Source organism: Paroedura picta, chromosome 12 (genome assembly GCF_049243985.1).
Source record: "Paroedura picta isolate Pp20150507F chromosome 12, Ppicta_v3.0, whole genome shotgun sequence".
Taxonomy (NCBI): domain Eukaryota; kingdom Metazoa; phylum Chordata; class Lepidosauria; order Squamata; family Gekkonidae; genus Paroedura; species Paroedura picta.
Window position 1 is genome coordinate 46,892,299 of NC_135380.1, and position 23,907 is coordinate 46,916,205.

A 23,907-nucleotide genomic window follows, 5' to 3' on the forward strand; every position below is an offset into this window, starting at 1 on the left:
AGGCTACATATCAGGAAAAAAATTTTCACAGTCAGAGTAGTTCACCAGTGGAATAGGCTGCCTAAGGAGGTGGTGAGCTCCCCCTCACTGGCAGTCTTCAAGCAAAGGTTGGATACACACTTTTCTTGGATGCTTTAGGATGCTTAGGGCTGATCCTGCATAGAGCAGGGGGTTGGACTAGATGGCCTGTGTGGCCCCTTCCAACTCTATGATTCTATGATTCTACTCACAAGAAAAACAGGGAAGGAAGGCACTGCCATTTCTACAACACAGATTTAAATGATGCTTTCTGACAAAGAGACCAACTTCCATAATCTCTCAATTAATAGCATTGGCCCCATGCTGTCTTTTGGAGGCTGCAGTAGATCTTCCCTAATACTAACTTGGTCCTCTACCTCTACAAACCAGCTGGGACTTATATTGCTTTTCTGTTCTGTAATTGTTCACAAGGGACCTGAGCACAAAGGCTTGGAGATTTGTTATTGTTTCTTTTTTTAAAGAAAGGAAAGAAAAGAAAGAAAAGCACTAGTGGAAGAGTTTTTATTTATTTGATTTTAGTCCCCTGACAGAGTAGACAACATTTCTTAGCTCTTGATGGGAATCACCATAAAGCCAGGTAGAAAGGTTATCAAAACAGACAGCAAATTCCCCCCAGCCAGAGGAGTCAGACGCAGCTGCAACAGAACGAGCTTGATGGGCTTTGAAGTGCGGGGTCCACTGATTGCCCAGGGAAGTGGCACCTTCAGTCAGAGCACCCTGGGATCCAGAGAAATTCTTCTGTCAGGCAAGGGAAAGTGCCTAGCTTGGGGTGAACATTTTAAGGGGGCAATGAGGGGCAGCATCCTTACCTGGATGGCTCAGGCTAGCCTGCTCTCTCCAGCTCTTGGAAGCAAAGCATGGTCAACCCTGGTTAGGACTCCCAAGGAAGCCCAGGGTTGCTCTGCAGAGGCCAGCAAGTGGCAAAGCACCTCTGAACTTCTCTTGCCTTGAAAACTTTCCAGGAGCAGCACTTTCCACCAGCTCCACACTGAAAGAGACAGCAAATATATGAAATGGGTATAAATGGAATGGCAGATTTGGCTGCATTCTGCACTTCAAAAAGAGAAACATCACCTTAGATAAATTGCGGTAGTGAAATACTACCTAACATCCTTTATGTAAAACAGCATCAATTTAGGGGGTAGCCATGTTGTTTCGAAGCAATAGTATAAAGTTTGAGTCCAGTTGCAGCTTTACAACCAATAAAGTTTAATTCTGGGTATAAGCTTTTGTGTGCATGCACACTTCTTCAAATAGTATCTGCAGAAAAGTGTATACCCAAAATAATAGTTTGTTGGTCTTAAAGGTGCCACTGGACTCAAACTTCGTAATAAAACAGCTTTGCTTTTTAATGATGAGTTTGTACTGCAGAGATGGCAAAACATCAGTTACCTTTACTCAAAAGACCAGTTTTGAATCTTCAACAAAATGGGATAGTAGCAACCTTCCTTAGATAGTGGCAGAACTCCTCTGTCTTCCAGAGGGCAGCAGAGCGAGACCCACTTAGAATCATAGAATTATAGAGTTAGAAGGGACCTCATGAGTCGTCTAGTCCAACCCCCTGCACTGTGCAGGACACTCACATCCCAATCGCTCATCTCCTGTAACCTGCCACCCCTTTGCCTTCACAGAATCAGCCTCTTCATCTGATGGCTATCTAGCCTCTGTTTAAAAATTTCCAAAGATGGAGAACCCACCACCTCCCGAGGAAGCCTGTTCCACTGAGAAACCGCTCAAACTGTCAGGAACTTCTTCCGGATGTTTTGGTGGAATTTCTTTTGAATTAATTTCATCTATTTCATTCTGGTCTGTCCCTCTGGGGCAAGAGAGAACAATTCTACTCCATCCTCCATATGGCACCCTTTTAAATACTTGAAGATGGTTATCAGATCCCCTCTCAGTCGTCTCCTCTCTAGGCTAAACAGACCAAGCCTTTCTTCATATTTCTTGGTCTCCAAACCCCTTACCATCTTTGTTGCCCTCCTCTGGACACGTTCCAGTTTGTCAGCATCCCTCTTCAATTGGGGTGCCCAAAACAGAACTTGGATTGAACTGACAGGGCAAAGCCATGGAGATGTTCTGCTAAGGAAGACTCCTGGGAACCGGATAATTTTTGGTAATTTCCACCTCTTGCAGCAGACTCCCAACTTCCCCACCCCTTGTTCTTTAAGCCTGTTCTTAGAATGGAGTGTCTGTCTGTGTGTGTGTGCCTCTTCCACTTTCCTTTCTCAAAGGCAGATTTTCCCTAAAAAACAATCATTTTTTTGTATGGGTCATACCAATTCCTTATCTGTACAGAACTGGTTCTCATTAATTACTCGTCTCATTTGCATAGCTCCACCTACTCAATATTTCCCCTGGCTGGGGGTCTTCCCCCACAGATTGTTAGCATTCTTAGTATGACCAAATTTTTCAGGTGGAGGGGGGATCTTTTTAGCTACAGCGAGTGTGAAATGAGATCAAGTGCTTAAAGACCACGAGGTGTAATTTTCACTGCATTCCTAAGCAGAGTTATATCTTTCTAAAACCACTGAGGTCATTAAATTTAGGTGGTGTTAACTCTGCTTAGGATTGCACTGTTTGTTGTTTAAGGAAAGTGTTCGCTACAACTAAATAAAGTTTTTTGCATTTGGAGAAAAAGTAAATCTGAACTAAAAAAATACAAGAAAAAAAGAACTGTCAGTGAGTAAGTAGGAAAAGGGGCAGAGTTTTAGTCCATGCATTTAATACAGGAAGTCCTGGACTCGATCCCCAGCATTTCCGACTGAAAGATTACAGATATTGGGGAAGACTCTTCTAGAAGAAGAGCTGGTTCTTATATGCTGCTTTTCTCTGCCAGAAAGAGTCTGAAAGCATCTTACAATTGCCTTTCCTCTCCCCACAATAGACACCCTGTGAAGGAGGTGGAGCTGAGAGAGAAGAGTTGGTTCGTGTATGCAGCTTTTCTCTGCGAGAAGGAGTCTCTAAGCAGCTTACAATCACCTTCCTTTTCCTCTCCCCATATCATGAGAGCCAGTTTGGTGTAGTGGTTAGGACTGCGGACTTCTAATCTGGCATGCCAGGTTCGATTCTGCGCTCCCCCACATGCATCCAGCTGGGTGACCTTGGGCTCGCCACGGCACTGATAAAGCTGTTCTGACCGAGCAGTAATATCAGGGCTCTCTCAGCCTCACCCACCCCACAGGGTGTCTGTTGTGGGGAGAGGAATGGGAAGGCGACTGTAAGCCGCTTTGAGCCTCCTTCGAGTAGGGAAAAGCGGCATATAAGAACCAACTCTTCTTCTTCTTCTTCAGACACCCTGTGAGGGAGGTGAGGCTGAGAGAGCCCTGATACTACTGAAGAAGAAGAAGAGTTGATTCTTAGGAGATGGGCGGAGCTCCTGTTCCACTGAGGGTCAATCGCTGCTGTGATTGACAGAATCGGGTTTTGGGTACGCAAACCCACCCACCATCTACTCAGGAATTCCTTGTGAATCTCTGGGGCCTCTCTGTTCCACAGGGAAATTAATATTCCCTGGAACGCAAGCTCAGTGTGCACAGGGTCCAGCAAGTGCCATTCGCCATTTTAAAACTTTCGTCTTTCCTTATAACTCTGCAATCTACACAGCTCTTACTTTAATCTTCAAAGCTAATTGGATTCCTCCCTGTAAGACTTTTGACTCATCACAACTCCGGAGTGAAAACAACTGGCAGACATCAGATCGAGCCTACAAACAGTGAGTGGGGTTTTCCCCCGGCACCTTCTCCCCTGGAACAAACTCTTGGCGTGGAAAGCTGCTTTCTTTAACTTAAGCAAGCTAGAGTGACAGGAAGATAAGTGAGAGAAGGTAAGGAAAGGGGTTAAGGTAGCCAGAACATCCCCTCGCCACTGTTTATAAATCGGAGATTGAAAAGTAGATACAAGGATCTCGCGAGAGTTGCTTGCCAGAACGAGAACTTAGGCTTGGAAAAGCTTCAACAGGTCATTAAAGCAACGGATGACAGCTGGTGAAGAAAATAGTTCCGGTTTCCCATTGACAGCTACAGGGAAACAACTGGCAGACATCAGATCGAGCCTATAAACAGTGAGTGGGGGTTTCCCCCGGCACCTTCTCCCCTGGAACAAACTCTCGGCGTGGAAAGCTGCTTTCTTTAATCTAAGCAAGATAGAGTGACTCCGTAGGACCTCTACTGGTTATTTCCAAAATTGCCTAAGACTAAGAAAATTTCAAGCCAACATGTCTATGCTAAAAAAATTTGCTTATTTATTAGAGATACAAATGCAAGACCTGAAAGCATTTACAGATGGCTTGTTTAAAAATATGCTTAAGGAGTTCAAAGGCAGCAAGGAAGAAGTCTCTAACAAGAATGACGAATCAACAACAGTGGCTGATGATAGCTCTAAACAAGGTGGAGAACTACCAGCAGAAGAGAAACTTAAAACTATGGAGATGGAAAAGGGGATGTCGGAGCTCTGCAGCCTAGATAAGGACACCCTACCTAAGAAGACATACAGCCACTCTAAAGCAACAGTACACAAGAACCAATCATGGATCTGCAGTGAAAGTAATCGATTGAAAGGAGCTTCTTGGGAAAAAAAACTGTACTGATATTGGAGCCCAGGAGGTACAACTGCTTCAAGATTTACCGATGTATACTCCGAGGGAAAGACTACATCTGCACTTTCTAAGCCAAAGGCCAATTGGACAGAACATAAGTCAATGGGAACAACAAGATGCATCAAGCCTCGATATGAGACCCCCCTAAGAAGCTTGGGGAACGGAAATAAGACACAGTGATTGAAATTCTTTTCCTTCTTTTTCCTTTTTTCCGTAGCCATATAGGCAATATAACTAGTTAAGAAGTTAATCTGGGGTCTAAGATCTAAGTAAGCTGAATTTGTATTATCAAATCTAACTTCGTAGTGTCTACCAGCCCAAAATTAAAGCTTAATTAAAAGGAGACACTTAATGGAATGGGTTTATACTACCACGTAAGTGTGGGGTCTTAGATTTCCTATGTTAGCTGAATTTGAATTATTTAACATATCTCTGTAGTGACTCTTAGCTCAAACTTAAAGCACAACTAAAAGGAGGCACCTAACTGAGGAGGTGTAAATGTAACTAATGAAGACTTTATTTTACTAACTAATGAAGACTCTTATTTTATCATTTTTGGTATCAATAATGTACACCTATATAGCTTAACAACCTTAACAACCTATATATATATATATATATTTATATATATCCTTTTTCTTTCCGTACAACTAAGTAGGCCTTTATTTTTTCCTTTTTTCTTTTCCCTAGTGAAAATGTGGATGGCTCTAAGACCACGCCAAGTATAAATTGTTTATGATTGCTAAAATTGTTAAAAACTATGTAAACAAATGTTGAAATGATGGTAACAAAGTAGACTTCTCTTTTTAAATGTGGTGGAAACGTGAAAAAGTTTATAAGCTTTGGGTAAAAGTCCATAATATTGTAGCCATGTGGAGTCTTATAATCTTAAATGAAGAGAAGAGGGTTTTCAAGAACAATGGGGCCTTTATCTGATTTACCTAAAAGGGGATTGAAACGGGGTATCAACTGTATCAAACAAAGAGCATAACCCTTTTCTTTCTGTATCATTAATGTAGATTACTTGCATTGCATTATCTTTAATTATTTTAAAAGGGGATTGAAACGGGGAACTAAATGTATCAAATGAAGAGCATAACCTTTTTTCTTCTGTACTAACAATGTAGATTGCCTGTATTTCATTATTTTTAATCCTGGAAAATAAAAATAAAAATCTTATATATATAAAAAAAAAATGAGTTGGTTCTTAGATGCCCCTTTTGTCTACCCGAAGGAGTCTCGAAGTGGATTACATTCGCCTTCCCTTTCCTCTCCCCACAACAGACACCCTGTGAGGTGGGTGAGGCTGAGAGAGCCCTGATATCACTGCTCGGTCAGAACAGCTTTATCAGTGCTGTGGCAAGCCCAGGGTCATCCAGCTGGCTGCATGTGGGTGAGTGGAGCTTCTGCTTTCAGCAAGTAGGCTAATGGATAAGGTACAATAACTCAGTGGTCCCCAATCTTTTTATCACCGGGGACCAGTCAACAATTGACAATTTTACTGAGGCCCGGAGTCTTTCACTGATGGCTGCCTCAGGAGCCCCTGCTCCACTTGCTTTCCCGCCAGCACCCCTGACTTCCCACCGCCCGCTGGGGGATGCTGCCAGCAGCAGCCGTGCAATGCCACGCCAAGGGGGAGCCCCAGCCATGGTGGCTGCCGGAGAGCACCAAAGGTGAGCTGGTGGCAGAGTGGCAGGGCAGCCCCCAAGGCAGCATCCAGGGAGGAGGATGAGGAGGAGCCGTGGCCCAGTACTGACTACTCCACAGACCGGTCCCGGTCCCTGGACTAGGGATAACTCACAAGTTTATACATTCAAGTGAGTCGCCATGTTGGTGTAAAGTAGCAGATCAAAATCTGTGTCTAGTGGTATCTTTAAGAACAACAAGGGTTTATTCTAAGTATAAGCTTTCCCAGAATAAGTACTACTGAACTCAAACTTTGTCCTGTTTATAGATGCTATATATTTTGTTTACAGGCCTTGCTTTAAGTTCAGCACCATGGACACTTCCCCAGAAGAACAGGGGCAGCTGCCTGATCTTTAACTTGTGTTTGGGGGGGGGGGGGTGGACCTACGCTGAGTCCAATGTTCAGTGGCCATTTGTTTTTTGCAAGATCTGGGCTCAGGCATTGTTTATGTTCATGATGCAGAAATGACAAATTGAGGTCCACAGGTGGATTGCAAAGGCTACATTATCGTCACGGCTTGTTTAGAAAACCTGCAAACTTAATAAGCGGCATTAGTTGGCATTTGATTTAACCTGAACTTATTGGTAATCAGATTAATGCTGCCATTTACTTTGCACACTTGTTCAAACTTTGAGTGCGGCAAAAACAAACCCACTTGGCTTGAGCCTTTTATTCTTCCAAGACAGAAGGAAGAATAATCATTTTATTATTATTATTAATCATTTCTATAGCACTCTTAGTATGCAAAGCTGTTTAACTTGCTGGTAACATTTATCCTTGCAAGAACCCACCTGCCTTAAACAATCTACTTTGGGCCAAATGGTGTAAACAAAAGGCAGCTGCAGTCATGGGCTGGGCTTAAGGCACAGTGGAAATGCTCCTACAACTCTTCTGTTACACAACTAGGGTAAGGATACTTTCAAGTTCCCAATGAGAAGGGTTTCATGGAGACTAACAGAAAGTCAACTCTAAGAGCCTGGTAAAGCAGTAAGACAATCACCTCACCATGCATCCCAAAGCATGCATGCTTAACTCTTGGTTGTGTGGACTGGCTCTTTTCAGCCCCTTGTGATAAACAAATGGAGCAATTAAGCCAAAGTCAGGCTTTCTCAAACAGGGTTTCATGAAACCCTGAAATTTCTTGATGGCCATGGATGGATTTCCTGAATGGGTGGGAGTTAGTTAATTTTTAATATATTTTTAAAATTTGTTAAAACATGTATTGAGTGATATGACCATATATGGTCATGTTGACCCCCCCCCCCCCCGCAATGGCCAATGATAGCCCTGAGAGGGTGGGAAGGGAAGGGGTTCCAGACGGGCGCATACCCAGCTATGCTTCCCAACCATATTCTGCATGATCGTACCCCTTCTGGGGTTACTCGAAGCCTGAAGAATGTTTCAGGTGTTTCTCAATGGAAAAAAAAGTTGAGAAGGGCTGGCCAAAGTTATCCATGGTGTTTCTCCTTGCCTTGGTGTCTCCTTAAATTTCTTCTCAATCTTTCTCTTGCCCCCTATGGAGCACTGCTGAAAGAGAATGGAATGAAGATAAGAATAGGAAACCATCAACAAATTGAAAGTTGAACTTATCAACAAATTCCACATAATAATCTCGTTGACAAGCTGGTAAAATGTGGTATGGATCCTAATTCTGTCAGGTAGATCAATAAAAGGTTGCCATGGAGCAGAGTTGTTCTCTCTTGCCCCGGAGGGACAGACCACAACCAATGGGATGAAATTAATTCAAAAGAAATTCTGTCTAAACATCAGGAAGAAGTTCCTGACAGTTAGAGCGGTTTCTCAGTGGAACAGGCTTCCTCGGGAGGTGGTGGGTTCTCCATCTTTGGAAATTTTTTAACTGGCTGAATAGCCATCTGGTGGAGAGGCTGATTCTGTGAAGGTTCAAGGGGTAGCAGGTTACACTGTCAACAGCTACCCCCTCTTGGAGCTCTCCTGAGAACTGCAAATATTTATCTTGGTAGTCGGTATACTTGGAGCCTCCTGTTTATTTTTTACATTTATTTACTTATTTCATTTATTCCCCACATGTCCCCCCAATGAGGACCGAGAACAACTTCTAATGTCCTCCTCATCTCCATTTTATTCATACAACCACCCTAGGTAAGTTAGCCTGAGAATATAGGACTGGCCCAAGGTCACCCAGCAGCTTCAGTGGGGGAGAAGAGTTTCAAACCCAGGTCTCTCAGATCCTAGTGTCACATTTTAACCATTACACCAAGCTGGCTGATGAATGATTCCTGCTGAAATATCTATGGTTTGGCCTACATAGGCTTATGGTTTGGCTGGCACTAAGTGCTGTCTTTACTAGTATGACTGACCCCAACACTAAAGGTACACTGCCTCTGATCACAGAGGTTCCATTTAGCTACCATGTGTAATTACAGTTGTTATTTCAGGCATGCAGAACAAGGAGAGAGAATTATGTTGGGGCAGGTTTCAGACAGGAAGCAATCAGTCAAGCAGAATCAGGTAGGTAGCCTGACAGCACAAAAAGGTGACCCGACAATCTCGGTCAGCAAAAAGCGGGGTTATAGAAGTTATGGTAGTTTAATATCCTGCCTGTCTGGTGTTGCCTGTGGTACACCAACTGGAACTGAAATGCAAGGCCCTCCCCTAGCCTGCAGCCCATGTGACTGAGGAAGCAGGAAACCAAGCCCAGATTGATAGGGCTCCAGGTTTTATCTCTAGGGCAGGGGTAGTCAAGCTGTGGTCCTCCAGATGTTCATGGACTACAATTCCCATGAGCCCCTGCCAGCTTTCGCTGGCAGGGGCTCATGGGAGTTGTAGTCCATGAACATCTGGAGGACCACAGCTTGACTACCCCTGCTCTAGGGCATGAAATTTTCTAACCTCATTGAAGTGAATCACCATCCCCCAGTCTGGCTGGCAATGGATTCCAGAATTCTGTGTCTAGCCTAGGCCAGCTGCCATTTCCCGGCATGCTGAAGCCTTTTCCTCCACAGCTGGAAGTTGTTAATAAGAGATGTGAAGAGCGAGTAGCGAGGGAGAGGGAGAGGGAGAACAACAGCAGCGTCTGTTTTGGCCCCCTGAGTCTGAGAAGACGCTTCTCTTGGAAGCACGCCATTAGAGACGCCAAACAGGCACTGCACACACACTTCATCAGACATCATAATAATATTAATAATGAAAGGGCAGCTCTTTCAAAGATCTTAGACCCTGGCGCACCATGGCTGACAGGAGCGTCGCATGCAAAGAGTTGCGTGAGACTCATTCCAAGTAGAAGCTAAAGAAAATGGGGGGGGGGGGACCAAACACCCACCCAGTCCTTTCTTCAGTGTGCACTGGAGACATTAATGCTGAGTGCTTTTAAAAATATATTCCATCATTTCTGACTGGAATCCTACAGGTCTCTCTCCTATGAATTGAGGCAGGAAGGAACAGGAGGGAAAGGCACCAAGAGGAAAGCAAGAAGGGGGAGGGGGGCACACACCTACAAGTCCTAATCAGGCAATATTTAGGAAACGTCTACCTCAACCAGCCTGTAAAAGAAGCACAGTCAAATCTGAGTGAGGGGGTGGCAGAGAAGAGATTCCAAGAGATCTTAGCCCATTTTGCACATCCATGTGGAATGACCAGGAATGGCCACGCTGCTACTGAGGGCTCCTCAGGGATGCTAGGCCCAGTGGGGCTGCCAACCTCAAGGTGGCACCTCATCCTATTCCAGTTTATCTCCAGCCCTTGCTGAGGCCCCTCCCTTCCCCCATACCTACCCTCGTCCCCCAACATCTCCAAGTATTTCCCAGTCCAGAGTTGGCAAGGCAGAAGCCCAGTGATTCCATAAGCAGCAAGCAGCCTTTTGCTCTTCCCCCCTCTCCGCACACTGACCATGGGGGGAGGGGAGGGTATCCGGAGAGGGGAGACCTTAAAACCTCAACCTGAGCTCACTGAGAACGAAGCAAGATTGTGATCTTCCCCCTGAGCTGGATCTGTGTTTCCCTGACCTACTCCCATTCATCTCGGTCAGATGTCTGCACAGATTTCCACACAGTGGTCAAAACAGCCAGATGCCTCCTTGGCATATATTAAATCACACTACCTCTCCTCTCCACACGTGAAAGCCTTCCTGCTGTGTCTTCTTGCGCTTTCCCCTTCTCACATGCTGCGCAAAAGGCAAACGGAAGAGCAGTGTGCTCTTTCACTCACTACTCCTCGGCCTGTCAGTCAAAGCCCCCCCCCCAAACAGAACATATCCAGCAAGTGGTGAAGAAGGCAGATCCCTCCCCTCCATCATTAAAAATGGCATTAAGTCTCTCTTTAGTTGTTTTTAACTATATGCATCCTTCCCTTCCTCTTCGGTTCTCAGACCCTGTCCCTTCTTCTGTCCCCCCTCCCCTGCTCAGACATTCCATGACATTCCACAGTCACCCCAGACTATTTCCCTCCCTCCTCCTCCTCAGCATCTCTTAAGCTGAGCACTGCATGCATGCTGCCCACATAGCCTCCATGCTGCCCACCTAGTGCCCATCTTAAGAGGTGTTGGGGAGGGGGAGGGAGGGAAGGACTGTGGAATGTCATGGAGTATCTGAGCAGAGGAGTGGGGAAGAGAGGAGAAGAAGGGATGGGAGTCTGAGAACCAAAGAGGAGGGGAAGGATGCACTAAGTTCAAAACTACTAAAGAGAGACTTAATGCCGTTTTAAATAATGGGGGGGGGGAGGGAATCTGCCTCCTTTGCTGGGCAGGCTATAGTGTGTTTCACACTTCATACCTCCTTTCTGCTGGTTGCAGGCTCATTATTCGCTGGGGGATCACACATTTTACTGGGACTTTACTGGGGTGTCTCCTGCCTGGTTCCTGACAAGATCCTCACAAGGAGAAGGGGTTTCAACTCCTGCACTGTTTTCCAGATCTGAAAGAAGATTCAGGTGGCTTGCACTTAGAGCAGACAATCCACAAACGACCATCCAAGGAGCTACCTTCTACTGGATCAGGCCACCTGTCCATCAGTGTTGGGGATGTCTGGTTAGTCTGCAAGAGCAGGGGTACTCAACCCCTTTGCTGGCAGGGGCTCATGGGAATTGTAGACATCTGGAGGGCCACAGGTTGACATCTGGAGGGCCACAGGTTGACTTGCTAGAGTCTCTCTAGGGTTTCAGGGGGGGGGTCTTTTGCATCAGCTACTGCTTGGTCCTTTGAAATTGGAGATGTTGCCCAGGACTGAAGATAGAACCTTGTGCACGCCAAGCAGGGGATCTGCCACTGAACCACAGCCCCTCCAGAAGCCCACTGGAGTTCCTTGCCATGACTGTCAGCTCTAGGATTTTAGTGTCCTGTGGGCAAAGTAGCCTCAGTGGGGGGGGGGGCTAACCTGCAAAACAAAACAGGATTCTCTTGGGTGCCCCATGCAAAGGCACCACTGTTTTTTGCTTTTTGCCTATTTGATATCAGAACCAAGTTGGTTCTGTCAGATGGTTGTGGTCTTAATGTATATCTTTCCACCATCACCCTCCCTCATCTTGTGTATTGTTACCACTATGGGGCTTTGATATGCTGTCTACTGATGTGTAAATTGCCTACCCTGAGGAACTGTTTTTGTATTGTAAATCATGTTGGCATTCATTGAATCATTTGTCTGTAAAAGCTGTGGAATCTCCTCACCCGGAGATTCACGGGTCTGGACAAGGTCTCATAGCTGATTGGACTGTTGTTTCCTTTTCATCTGCATGCCCATGTTATGCAGTTTGTTATGGTTAGATGGGTCGATTGACTAGAGAATTTATTGTCCTTCCCTCCCACCTACATTCTCACCTCCCTGCTTGAGTTCTGCCTTTGGGTTCCACAGAGAGTTCCCAGTTGCCTGGATTGTTTTCCCTTTGAAGCTTCCCACATTAACTGAGCCCCACGAGTGGGGGTTGGGCAAAGGGGTTATTTACTGTGTAACTGCACTGAAATTTCAGTGCTGACAATGTTTATGTTTGCATTAACTTGCTTGCTCTAGAATAAATATCTCTTTTACATCCAGTCAAATATTGTTTTCTTGGCAACAAAGATACCTGACATTTGAGGCCCCTGGCAAATACCCCCAAATACACTGGCCATTAAACAGATGGCTACAACCAAGGTTGTTATATATGGTTAATATTTTTTCCCAAGGCTCTTTTGCTGGAAACAGATGGCACCAGTGACCCAAGGACAAACTTTTATCTTAGGAGTCCCTTGTTGCTCTTGGAGACCAGGACAGGTCTTTGTAGGGAACCAGTTAGAACTGGAAATATATTGGATTGAACCATAGATCCAATTGGTAGCAGTTGAAGAGTATTATCTAGTCTGTCTCCAAAATCTCGGGCAGAGGTTTTCCCAACTTTAATGATGGTTGAATGTTAAGCCCTCAGCTGTCACTCTTCTGAATGCTCTTTGAGCAACCCAACCAGTGCTTTAAGAAGTGGTAACAGCCAGCTCTTGCCACCTAGGAAGCCTTGGGCTGAATTCAGGGCCTTTGGCAAGCCAGACAGGTGCTATGCCGCTAAATTTCACCCCAAGTGAAATTTGAAGGTTCCTGCTCAGGAAAAAACATCTGTGGTGTTTCCAAAGAAGCAAATGGAGTTTTGATAAGATAAACAGGGGGAGAAACTTTGACCCGTGCATAAATACCATCTGGCCTTTCTAATGAGGTGACCCTACTGGACTTCCCATCAAATCATTTGAGTTCTGAGGTACCTTAGACTAAGAGAAACTGACTGGTCTCAGGTAGACGGCAAGCATCATGGCAGAGGAGAAAAATGAACCCTGGGACTCTCCAATCTTAGCTAGGGATGGGCATGAACAATATTTTATGGTTCTTTTTGGTTTGTTCATGTACAGGCTTGTAGTGGTTTGTGACCTCTGCTTTCTGTTCTCCATGGATGCTTTCCTTGGGGAGCAGAACAAACCTCCACGAACTGCCATAAACTGCCTTAAATTTTGTGGAGGTTCATGGTGGTCATAAACTGACCATAATTGATCACAAATTTACTTTCGTGAGCTGATAATCCTAGCCTGGTCATCAGAGGCCCCCACAGAGAACACATTCCAGTACTCCAGCTTTGATGTGGCTGCGATATAGATTTCAATGAAGTATGCTTGTAAGTATGATTTATCGTATGGTGTGTGTGTGGTGTAGCCAGGAGATCTGGTCGCACAGCAAGAGACGTTCAGATGTCTGCCTCAGCACCATGATCCTAGTTTTTCTTGGAGGTCCTACCCAAATACTACCCAAGGCCAACCCTGCGAGGCTGCTGAGATCTGACACTATCAGGCATGGCTGAGCTACCCTGATCAGGGCAGTGTAAGGTGGTTGTTGAACATTCTGTGGATGAAAATTGGAGCATGCTTGAAACACCCACATTCTAACACCAAGGATCACTTCATCAGCTGCCCTTCTGAATTTTGCACTTTGTGAAGGGCCTTTTCACCAGTGTGGTAGGCTTAATTTACTCTGCAAATTGCCTCATCTTTCATTGATTTTCAAACCAAAAAACTCCTTCGTTTAAAAGAAAACATAATTGTTCTGCAATTTATTATCTTGAGCTCAAACCCTTTCTTGGCAGCTGCAAAGTGCAAAATGGCAGGCTGCAGACTGTGTGATGAACAGGTTCGATAGGCCAATGCACCGGGTTCAACAGTCACAGGTCTTCAAGTACCAAGCCTTGGATCCATTTGCCTCACCCACCACCTGCTCTGAGAAGCTGTCAGACTGCTTTGCAACTGTGCATTAGAGGCTGTGTTTCAGCTTCATTTCCCTCTGACACTGGTACACTTGCCCAGGTGAAATCAGTTCTCCCCAGGATTATAGATGGTGAGGACAGGGAATTATATAATGCAGCACAGTGCTCAAAGTGTCAAACTAGGATGTGGGGAAAATGGGTTCAAATCCCCACTGTGCCACGGAAGCTGGCTGGGTGACCTTGGGCCAGTCACACACTGTCAGCCTGACCTACCTCACAGGGGTGCTGTGAAAATGGAGGGGAAGAGAACAATATCATCTGCTGTGGGTACCCACTGGGAGAGAAGGGAATATGGTAAGTAAGTAAAGAAACACAGCATTTCCCATAACACTCCACAAATGTCTGTGCAAAAAAATGTGATGAGAACAGAGATTTAAACAGTAAATGGTACTTAGAAAAGTACCATTTTAAGTAAATGGTACTTAGAAAAGTACCATTTTTTATTCATAATCACTGTCTGACTGATCAGTTTGCTCACTTTTTGTTCATAAGACTAGGGGCCAAGCCTGTTGCATTCAGGAATACAACGGGCGCTAGATTGGGAGTGTGTGTGGAAGAACGGACAGCCTCTCCCTCCCCCCAGGACCTGGAAAGGCGCTCTTACCCAGCAGGGATCTGCAGCCTCCAAGCCTCAGAGGGAAGTGGAAGGGGGCGGTCAGGGGTGGGGCACAGAAGGTGATTGGCTGGCCACTGGGCAGACAGGCAAGCCGGTTGGAGGAGGAGGCACTTGGGGGCAGGAGAACCACCCTGAGTGGGTGTTAAGTGGGTGGCACGTAAGCCATGAGACGCACTCCTCCTCCAAGACTTTACCAGAAATATATAGTGGAACAGATTGGCTCCCAATCTGTGAAAACAGAGGAAAACCAGTGCTTCCATTGAGCTTTGCAAGGACCATGCACCAAGAAACCCTGCTGACTGCATCGTTTTTGATGGCACTCTTCAAGTACAGGAGAAGGACCCCAATGCCAAGGAAGTGGCTGGTTTCTCTGCAACCCAAGCACAGACTATTAAGTCTGTGGTTCAGTGATCACAGACTCCAATTCTTCAGAACAGCAGTTGGTGCTGATGTTGTGATCAGTCAGACGTATGAAGAAAGGTTGAGGGAGTTTGGTCTGTTTAGCCTGGAGAGGAGACAACTAAGAGGGGATGTGATAACCATCTTCAAGTATTAAAAAGGGTGCCATACAGAAGATGGAGCAGAATTGTTCTCTCTTGCCCCAGAGGGACAGACCAGAACGAATGGGATGAAATTAATTCAAAAGAAATTCCATCTAAACATCCGGAAGAAGTTCCTGACAGTTAGAGTGGTTTCTCAGTGGAACAGGCTTCCTCAGGAGGTAGTGGATTTATTATTTATTTATTATATTTATATACCACCCCTCCCTGGAGGCTCAGGGCGGTTTACATAGAACATATAAACAATACATGTGTTCTTCATCTTCGGAAATTTTAAATCAGAGATTAGATAGTCAGATGAAATAAATGATTTCAGAACAAGGAAATTGCCAGTTTACCTGCTGAAATCATTTTTTCTCATGCTTTTGGGAGCCCATAGGATGGAATCCCTTGCTCCAATCTTCTTGAAACTTGCAAAGGAATTCAGGAAGGGCCTTCCCTGAGTCCCCTGCAAGTTTCAGGAAGATGGCACCAGGGGGCCCCATCCTAGGGGCTCCCAAGGAACATTCAATATATACAATGATATATCAGGAAAAAATTTTCACAGTCAGAGCAGTTCAGCAGTGGAATAGGCTGCCTAAGGAGGTGGTGAGCTCCCCCTCACTGGCAGTCTTCAAGCAAAGGTTGGATACACACTTTTCTTGGATGCTTTAGGATGCTTTGGGCTGATCCTGCATTGAGCAGGGGGTTGGACTAGATGGCCTGTATGGCCCCTTCCAATTCTATGATTCTATGATTCCCCATAGAAGTCTATGGGGAAACATGTTCAAACTAAAGAACCTGACACTCCATTATATCCAATGAAGCGGATAGGAGCACCCTCTTTGGGAGCTCCTAGGATTGGACCCCTTGGTCCAATCTTCTTGAAACTTTCAGGGGACTTGGGAAAGACTCTCCCTGAGCCCCCAAAGACGCCACTTACACCCGCTCCCCCCCAGCCCCCGGGGAAGGCGGGGGAAGGATTTCCAATGCAAGTCAATGGAGCCATTGACTTGCATTGGCTCCAAACAGAGCAGGCCAGGAAGGGTCTCTCTCTCCCAGGTGCAGGGGTACCTGTGGCTGGCAGCCTAAGCAGCCTCCAGGTGAGAACTGCAGAACCAATAAGGTCCACTGAGTTTTCACCTGGGTTCCCCTGCAGAGAAGAGAGGGGCCCTGCACTGGTCTGTGGGGGGAATATCCCTGCACTACTAGGAACACTAGTGGTGCAGGGATGTCAACCTCCAGGGGAGACCTGGAGATCCCCCCCCAGCCCCCTGTGAAGCTTTAAAGCTTCACAGCACCTACGCACTAACCTGGGAGAGCCTCAGAAAGCAAATGGAGATCAGAGGAAAATCTGGGTGCTCCATGCATGCTGTGGACTCATCACTGGCTCTCCCATCCAGCCTCCCCCCTCTAACAAATACAGAACAAGAGGAAGACTTGCTTTTGCAAACTTTAATAAACTCAGAGACATGATGAGTGTCATACCATGGACGACAATGCTGGAAGGGAAGGGAGCATGTGAAGGGTGGGCGCTACTCAAACAGGAGCTATTGCATGCTCAATCAATGACTATCCCAGAAAGACGAAAACACTGCAGGAGCTCTAAGAAGCCTATTTGGATGAACAGAGAACTTCAAGAGGAACTAAGAAAGAAAAGGAAAATGTTCAGGAAATGGAGGGAAGGACAGAGCTCTAAAGAAGAGTACCTACAGGTTACTAGGCACTGTAGATCAATCATAAGAAAGGCCAAAGCTGAAGGTGAGCTAAGATTGGCCAGGGAAGCCCATTGTAACAAGAAAAGATTTTTCAGCTATGTGAGGAGCAAACGTAAAGTGAAGGAGGCAATAGGCCCACTGTTAGGTGCGGATGGACAAACTCTAACGGAAGATGCAGAGAAAGCAGAAAGGCTTAGTGCCTATTTTACATCTGTTTTTTCCCACAGGTCAAAGTGTTTAGGCACATCTAGAGATGGCCGTAGCCAAAGGACAGTGTCTGGGTGGCAGGTTAACATGGATAGAGAGGTTGTCGAGAGGCATTTAGCTGCACTGGATGAGTTCAAATCCCCTGGTCCGGATGAAATGCACCCGAGAGTACTCAAAGAACTTTCCTGAGAACTTGCACAGCCCTTGTCCATCATCTTTGGAAACTCTTTAAGGACTGGAGATGTCCCAGAGGACTGGAAGAGAGCAAATGTTATTCCGATCTTCAAAAAAGGGAGGAAGGATGACCCGGGAAACTACAGACCAGTGAGTCTGACCTCTGTTGTGGGGAAGATAATGGAGCAGATATTAAAGGGAGCGATCTGCAAACATCTGGAGGACAATTTGGTGATCCAAGGAAGTCAGCATGGATTTGTCTCCAACAGGTCCTGCCAGACCAACCTGGTTTCCTTTTTTGACCAAGTAACAGGTTTGCTGGATCGGGGAAATTCGGTTGATGTCCTTTACTTGGATTTTAGTAAAGCTTTTGACAAGGTTCCCCATGATGTTCTGATGGATAAGTTGAAGGACTGCAATCTGGATTTTCAGATAGTTAGGTGGATAGGGAATTGGTTACAGAACCGCACTCAAAGAGTTGTTGTCAATGGTGTTTCATCAGACTGGAGAGAGGTGAGTAGCGGGGTACCTCAGGGCTCGGTGCTCGGCCCGGTACTTTTTAACATATTTATTAATGATCTAGATGAGAGGATGGAGGGAGTTTGCAGATGACACCAAATTGGGAGGACTGGCAAATACTCCGGAAGATAGAGACAGAGTTCAACAAGATCTGAACACAATGGAAAAATGGGCAAATGAGAACAAGATGCAATTTAATAAAGATAAGTGTAAAGTTCTGCATCTGGGTCAGAAAAATGAAAAGCATGCCTACTGGATGGGGGATACGCTTCTAGGTAGTGAACGAGACCTTGGGGTACTTGTGGACTGTAAACTAAACATGAGCAGGCAGTGTGATGCAGCGGTAAAAAAGGCAAATGCCATTTTGGGCTGTATCAACAGGGGCATCACATCAAAATCACAAGATGTCATAGTCCCATTGTTTACGGCACTGGTCAGACCACACCTGGAGTACTGTGTGCAGTTCTGGAGGCCTCACTTCAAGAAGGACGTCGATAAAATTGAAAGGGTACAGAGGAGAGCGACGAAGATGATCTGGGGCCAAGGGACCAAGCCCTATGAAGATAGGTTGAGGGACTTGGGAATGTTCAGCCTGGAGAAAAGGAGGTTGAGAGGGGACATGATAGCCCTCTTTAAGTATTTGAAAGGTTGTCACTTGGAGGAGGGCAGGATGCTGTTTCTGCTGGCTGCAGAGGAGAGGACACGCAGTAATGGGTTTAAACTTCAAGTACAACGATATAGGCTAGATATCAGGAAAAAGTTTTTCACAGTCAGAGTAGTTCAGCAGTGGAATAGGCTGCCTAAGGAGGTGGTGAGCTCCCCCTCACTGGAAGTCTTCAAGCAAAGGTTGGATACACACTTTTCTTGGATGCTTTAGGATGCTTAGGGCTAGTCCTGCGTTGAGCAGGGGGTTGGACTAGATGGCCTGTATGGCCCCTTCCAACTCTATGATTCTATGATTTTCACAACCCAAAGGTGTATCAAAGCAGCTTCCAGTCACCTTTCCCTTCCTACACATGGGCCACCGCCCTCAAACGCCACAAATCCAACTGCCTTACTCAGGCCACATCCTGAGAGAGCCCTGACAGAGCTGTTCTGGGAGAACAGATCTGGCGGCAGCAAAAAGACACATCCCCCCCCCAGAAGTCCACACAGCGCACAGTGAACACTGGTGGGGAATCCAACAACCTAACAGCAACAGGCCACCGCCTTAAACCACCTCTAATCCAACTGCTCTACTCAGGCCACATCCTGAGAGAGCCCTGACAGAGCTGCTCTGGGAGAACAGCCGTGGCAGCATCAGAAAGACAAACTGGCACACGCACAACAACAAACTCCTCCTGGGTACCCACTGAGAAATGCTCAGTTACGTCTTGGGTTTAACATGAGCTCTAAGGCTCACTTTGGGACTGGGAAAAGTTTTCCAAATGGGTGGCATGACTGAGGGACCCAGATTTAATCTCTGGCCCTCTGGTGATTGCAGAATTTCTGTGTGCGGGGTGGGGGGGCAATTTAGATTGGCCAGGGCACTGGTCCTGTCTGAATTTTTACCTTGGGCGAGCATTTTTCACCCCTGCCACCCAGAACAGACTCAGAGGGGATGCAGTCACAGCAATTCTGTGCTCACCTCAGTCCTCCTCCAAGAATAGTTCTGGATGGCCAAGAGCCGGCAAGTTGACCTTGAGGAAGACCAATTGCTGGACTCTTTCGGGTGCCAGGCAGGAGCGATACTCGCAGACGGTGCTGCTTGCATGAGAAAATGCCCGCTCGCTCTGGACGCTCGTTGGTGGACACGAAAGGTAGACACGGGCCAGGCGGGAGAGGGCCGGCCAGACCGCCTCCATCCTGGCCCAGTATCTCAAGGGACAGGCGTTCTCGGAATCCTGGGGCTCACCGAGATAAGCCCTCACCATCCCAGACACACTGTCCTCCCTCGGGCACCCACTGCCCTCAGGAGAAGGAGTGGGCTGAAGGAACCCCAGCAAGAAGTTGCCTTGCTCAGCCTTCTTGCTGGGGTGGCCCGCGGTGGCTGATGTGCCAGCAGGAGCTGGGGGGGGAGGAGCAGCGGAGCAGCGGACGTGCTGGCTCCTTCCTCCCCTGCCTGGCCTGACACCTCAGCCTCCTTGGACTTCCACCAGGCAAGCCTCTGAATGAGCAGCTCGCGCCATTCAGGAAGGCTCCTCTCCCTTTCTGCTAAGCTGCCCTTGATGCGTGGATCACACATGGCGGCGAGCCTGTATGTCACTGACTTGCAGAGGGGCTCAAAGCAGCTCTCAAGCCCTCTCAGAAGCCTCCTTGCAAGCGTGCGCACGGCTGGAACAGTGTCTGCACGTCCTCGAGCCGGGTCCAGGAAGGGGGCCAGGACCACATGGGCCTTGTGGACCATGGGCACGACCAGACCCAAACTCGCCATGTCAGATGAGAGCATCTCCATGAAAGTCTTGAAGGGCCCAAGAACTTCCACGGTCTGAGAAATGATCTCCCACTCTCAAGGGTGACCCACTCCCCAGGCATAAACATCCTCGTCTCCTGGACAAGGGTGTCTAAAGCTCTCCTCTGCTCCACCAAGCGCTCAAGCATGGCACGGGTGGAGTTCCAGTGCATGCTGACGTCTCTGATAAGGCAGTGCTGCGGTATGCCCATCAGGACCTGCTTTCTCTCCAGCCTCGAGATGTCGTACGAGCTGTGAGAGAAATGTGCCACGATCTTCCGGCACTTCTCGATGAGATGCAGGAAGTCAATGGCTTCGGCGGATGAACTGGTTCCCTTGGAGCCGATCCCAAGGGCATCCTTAACGACGAGGTGGAGAAGGTGGGCCGCACAGGAGATGTGCTTCAGGCCCATGCCCTTGACCGCCTTGGTCATGTTGAGGGCACCATCTGTCACCAAGAAGCCCTTGGTGACCCCCGTCCCACTGCCTACCCACCCATCTACCATTCTACGAATGGTGCCCTCGATGTTGTCTGCCATGTGCCGCATATCAAAGGGCTCGATGTGCAGCAAGGCATGGCGATAGCATGCCTGGCAGCGTGCACCCTGCCTAACAGGCTCTACCCCACCCAGCACCTCCCATATGTCTCACCAATGCGCAATCAGCGAGATGTACGCATCCTGTGCATGAAATGACATCCATATGTCCGACGTGAAGTGTACGGTCCCTGAAGCTCGGGACATCTCTACCTCCATGGGGCACTTGGCTGCCCTATAAAGAGAGGGCAACACTGACCTGCTAATTGTAGTACGACTAGGAGGCATGTACCAGGTGGATATGCGAAGGCATAGTCAGTGGAAGTACACGTCGTCAGCCAGACGAAAGCAGTACCCACCCACGGCCATGAGCACAGCTAGGTCATGGTTCGTGGCCCTACACCTTGCCTCAAACCCCCCTTTTGGCATGCTGCTGCCAGCCCGGGCAAGCATTTCTACCATGGTCGCTTGCCTCCCTCTAACTCCACCCGCCCCCTGAGCAGAACTCTTAGGGAGAGCTCTGAAGGTGGAGGTCCCGGGGAGACTCTCCAGCCCCATGCTGGTAGGTTGTGCGAGCACAGGCACCCCACTGCCAGCCTGTCTCTCCCCCTGAAGCAGGACAGCCTAGTGGTGCCTCTTCAGGTGGTTCATGTTGTGTAGTAACACTGTGTTACTAGTCGTGTAGTAACACTGTTGTCTTCCATGGCTAACCCTCTGCCTACAGTGCTGGCACTCTGCAAAAGTATGTTCCCTCCACTATCTGGATGTAATTCCAGACTTTGGACAACGCAGGCTGGCTCACAGCCTGGGAAGTCCCCTGAGCTGCCTCCTGTGAGGAGCTCGGGCCGGACACACCGTGTACTGAGGTGGAGACAGAAGGAGGTGAGAGAGGGAGAAGGAGTCAAGATAGCAGGGCAGGGGTGCCACCTCCATCTGTCCCTCTTGCACCACCTCTTCCATCTGCTCCTGTTCCCGCCCCCCCCCCCCAACTGAAGCCTGCTGGATCTTGGAGGAGAAAGGGGAGTAGACTGGCGAGCCATGAAGGACCTGGCTTGTCCTTCATGCCTGGGGACATGAAGGACAAGCCACTCATGTCCCCAAGGCTCACCCCGAGGGAGAGATCAGGCAATTCCTCCTGACGCCTCCATGCCTCACTAGCAAAAGGAACGACACAAGGGGCTGCCTGATCAGCAGGCCCTGCAGAAGTGCCAGCAAAGACCCCTACCTGACGCACCTTAGAAGGGGGCGCCACATCTCAATAAAGAGACCCTTGCGGAGATTCTTTATTGCACCACTCCGGCCAGAGGTCCCAAGACAGGCCTCTTCTCAGGTGGGGGGAAGGACGCTTCCATCCCCCTCTCAGTCCCCTCCACCTCTCTAGTTTTCTGTAGGGCCTTTCCCCCAGGGCCCCTAGCCTGACCTTCCTTCTTGCCACTCATGTTCCCTTGGACAAACTGTTTCTTCTAATCTAAGAGACAGGGAAATTTGAGGCCCTGCCATTAACTGCCCTTACACCTGTTTCTAAGGAAACCTTGCAACTTATAAAACCTCCCACCAGCTACCTGTTTATTTTAGCTGACCTGACTTCTATGGAGTTTTCCCTTTTCTCTCTCTTGTTTTTTTTTTTTAAACTTAAGATACCTGTCTGGGCCTAGCTAAGTTTAACTGGCCCTACCTAACCTACAGCAGGGAAAAATTAGAAAAAAACCTTTTTACACTTTTAAAGTGTTTTAAGCTATCTGAGTGTTACTAGCTAGAAGGAAGGCTGGAGCAGATTTATGCACCAAGCCCCCACCTGATCTGCTAAGAAGAACCCCTAAAGCTGGCAGCCTCTAAATCAATTCCTGTCTCTATCAGGAAAGCTGGCCTTCAATAAGGCACAGCCCCTGCTGGTTTAAAGTTTTTTAAACTACTAAGAAAGTTCTTTTTAGCCTAGATCCCAAATCACTTTTATCTTATAAAAATGCAATCCTATCTAGCTACTTAGGAAAAAAACTATCTATTCTAAAAAATTAGTAGCACTTTATAATTTTTCCTGAAACTATGGATTTTACTGCCTATTTAAAGGGTCACTAATTGGGCATCCCAAGAAGAACGCAGCAATTCCCCCCAGGAAACAATCTCTAAAACACCAACCAGCTGCCAGCCACCCAGGGCACTCCCCCAAAGGTAGCAACCGAGAAAAACTGGCCCTGCAAGGCCCAAACTGCCAAACCAAACAAGCTAACTCTACCTAGGCCAAACAAGGAAACTGCTTAAACAAACAAACAACCAGCAGCCACTCAGGGCACTCCCCCAAAGGTGGCTACCAAGAAAAACTTGCCCTGCAAGGCCCTAACAGCTAACCAAACAAGCTAACTCTACCTAGGCTAACCAAAGAAACAGCTTCAACAAACAAACAACCTTACCAGCAGCCACCCAAGAAAAGAAGAGGGAGGGAGAGGGAGAAGAGAGAGAGGGGAAAAAGAGAAAAATAGGAAATAGAGGGGGAAAACTCGTAAAACAAACTGTTTGCGGTCTTCTCCAGCAATGTCAGGCCAGGTCCAGGAGGTCCAGGGTCCAGGAGGCAGGCAGGCAGGCAGGTAGGCAAGCCGCTCAACCACGCAGGGAGCTTGGGAGCAGTACAGCCAGCCAGCCAGCCGGAGAGCTCAAGTGAGCTCCAGCAAGCAGCCCCTTGCTTTAAGTAGCCTCCTCCTCGGCAGGCTACAAAGCAAGGGGATTTAAAAATGAAAAGTGTTCAGTGAGTGGCCAGAATGCCTGAGCTGAAAAGCTACAGGCTTCTGATTGGCCACTCACTCCCCCCTTCCCCCGCTGCAATTTTCGGCGGGGAAAAACAGGAAAAAAAATAGAAAGGGCAGCCAGAGGCTACAGGCAACGGCTGCCCGGCCTCCGACTCTGCCGAATCGTCGAATCACAGCGATTTGGACCGTTTTAACCGCGTAGGGGCCGGATTCGGGTGATTCGGACGTTTCCGAATCTGAATCGCCCATCCCTACTTAGCAGCTCTCTGCCCTCTTCAGTGTGTTCTGCTGAATTCCAATTTGTGATTTTATTTCTGAATGCTGATTTTATGAACTTAGGCAGATTGTGAGTGGATGGGC

The 23,907-nt window shown here is 47.4% G+C and overlaps 1 long non-coding RNA gene across 1 annotated transcript; it reads right to left on the reverse strand.

Annotated features, from left to right (window-relative positions):
- Window positions 1-566: 566 nt before the first annotated feature.
- Window positions 567-23,465, reverse strand: LOC143821476 (uncharacterized). Its single transcript, XR_013225808.1, has 3 exons — window positions 23,315-23,465; window positions 849-1,027; window positions 567-756 (listed from the first exon to the last, which is right to left on the reverse strand). It is a non-coding gene; the product is annotated as an uncharacterized LOC143821476 (long non-coding RNA).
- Between the last annotated feature and the right edge of the window lie 442 nt (window positions 23,466-23,907).